We start from the raw sequence: 2,549 nt of genomic DNA on the forward strand, positions 1-2,549 counted from the left end.
GGGTGTCAGATCTGGGTCATGGGGGGGGGCCATAGGGGGGGGTCTGTGTGTGCCCTGCCAAGGGGTTGAAGCTCATCCCGGCTCCAGGAGGGTGTCAGGGTCCCCCCCCGGGATGCGGGGCAGCACTGGTGCTGCTCCGTCTCTGTCCCCATCACCGCTGCTGGGGGGGGTGTTTGAAGAGGACGAGGTTTCCCCCCTCCCACCCTGACCCCGGACCCTTCTTGCAAGGAGTGTCCCCACAACTCAACCCGCTCCCCAAGAGCCTCAGACCTTGGAGAAGCCACAACCTCGTACCCACCAAACACGGAGGCTCAGAGCCCCCTCAGCTCCAGCCTCTTCCCGCTCGCTCCGGTGGCCTCGTGCAGGGATGTCCCGGCTTTTGGGGCCGATTTTTTCACCCCGCAGCCATCGCTTCCACTGTCACCGCCCACCCTACACCATCCATCGTCTCCTGATGCCACCACTTCTACCCTCATCCCTCTCCGCACCATCCATCCTTTCCTCCTGATGTTCTTCAGCAACGAGATGGCACCCTCAAACCTTGGAGCGTTCCCCAGCTGCCAATGGGCTCATCCCAAGGGAGATGCTCCACATCCCCCAGCTGAGAGCCCCGGGGACCTGGTGGTACCTTCTGGACCACCCCAGAAGAGGCTGACAGCCCCAGAAATTCTTCCAAGAGCCTAAAAATAGGCAAACTGAACAAAAAATTCCATCATCCGGGACCTTCTCTTCCTTCAGAAGCTTTGAAACCACGACGCCAGCACCAGTCCTGCCATCGGCGCGGCTTTTGCGCCACTGGAGCCGTGTGTCCCGCCCCATTCCAAACCCGTCCTGCTGGTGAGAATGGTCCAGGAGCTAAAAATATGCTTTTTCTATTTAATATTGGTGCAAAAGAGGGGAAAATAGGGCTTCTGCAGAAGAGCCGGTGGCTGGCGGCCACTTGCTGTCCCGACCCCTGATGGGTGCTTTTTGGTTAAAACCAAACTTGGGGACTTGGGATCATCTACTTTTCCCTCCATCCCTGATGCTGTTGTCTTCCAAGGGTTTCCCTGATGGTTTTTGGGCACAGTAAATGCTGCAGGGGGGAGCTGATGGATGCATGGGGGGGGGTCTGAAGCCACCCTGAAGGAGGTGGCTTGGGGGATGTCGAGAACTGGGTGACCTCAAATCTGGTGCCCATTGATCGAATCATGGAATGGTTTGGGTTGGAAGGGACCTTTGAAGGTCACCTAGTCCGCCCCCCTGCCATGGGCAGGGACATCTTCAACCAGATCAGGTTGGTTCTTTGGATGCAGCCCAGGAGACAGTTGGCCTCCTGGCACGTTGCCGGCTCACGTCCCCCTTGTCACCCACCCGTGTCCCCAAGTCCTTCACCACTCTCCGTCCCTTCATCCCCCAGCCTGTACGGATACGGGGGATCGCCCCCACCAGGGTGCAGGACCTTGCCCTTGGCCTGCTTGAACTTCCTGGGGGTTCACATGGGCCCCACTTCTCCAGCCTGTCCAGGTCCCTCAGGCGGGTCAACCCCACCACTCGGCTCGGTGTCATCGCCAAACCGGCTGAGGGTGCACTCGATCCCACCGTCTACATCGTCGATGAAGAGATTAAACAGCAACCTTCACTCATGGATGCTCTTAAAACCATTTCTTGGGGTGTCTCCACCCCACCCCAGCTCCAGGTCCCAGCCCCACCATCGCTGGGGCTCCAGGTTGAGGTCCCTCACCTTGCGCTGGGAACCTCTTGGTTTCATCCGGGATGCCGAGCCTTCACCGGCATCCTGCTCCGGCAAACCACGCCAAAAACCAGAGGGATGCCGGGAAAAGGGGCTCATCCCACGTCCCCGTCCCCCCATTCCGCCCCACCGCTGATGGCCACGGCACCAAGGGTGCTCGTGCCCACCTCGGGGTCATCCATCAAACACCGAGAAAACCCGTCAGCACCTTCTATGTGGCTCCGCTTAATTAAATTCCTGCCTTCCCCCTCTTGCTAACGGCTATTAAATTGATATATAATATTATAGTTGTGTATATCATGTTAAAATTATACGATATATACTTTAATATTATATATTTATAGATAACATTGTATATAACTGTCGATAATGTTTTCTATATTTCTATATAGATTTCTATGTATTTCTAAATGTCTATATTTCTAAATTATTTATATGATATTATCGTTGTAAAAATATCTGTTTTGTTATATGTAACTCTATATAATGTTATACATATCTATAACATTATACAGAATGGTCTACAGTTATATCTTAGATTTGTTTGTTATATATTACTCAAACGTTAAAAAATATGTTTACTTTGTAACATTATATGTATTTATCCATTATATATAACGTTCTGCATATCGCGTATGTATGCGATATATACCATTACACAATGTACGTAACATTACATACAACGTGATGTCTATAACGTTACATATAACGTGATAACATTGTGCGTAACACCGTAAAATGGGATCCATCCAGCCTATCCACGTCTCCAGCCGTAGAGACGACGTTTAGCCGTGGTCCCTCTCCCGAGTCCTCCTTC

General features: G+C 52.4%; 1 protein-coding gene across 1 annotated transcript in view; it reads right to left on the reverse strand.

The window, feature by feature from the left end:
• The window catches only part of ARHGAP39 (Rho GTPase activating protein 39), a 59,847-nt gene that overhangs the window by 3,188 nt on the left and 54,110 nt on the right, over positions 1-2,549 (reverse strand). The gene's annotated exons all lie outside the window — the stretch shown is intronic.

The sequence above is a fragment of the Haliaeetus leucocephalus genome, unplaced genomic scaffold (genome assembly GCF_000737465.1).
Source record: "Haliaeetus leucocephalus isolate CR32 unplaced genomic scaffold, Haliaeetus_leucocephalus-4.0 Scaffold271, whole genome shotgun sequence".
Lineage (NCBI taxonomy): Eukaryota > Metazoa > Chordata > Aves > Accipitriformes > Accipitridae > Haliaeetus > Haliaeetus leucocephalus.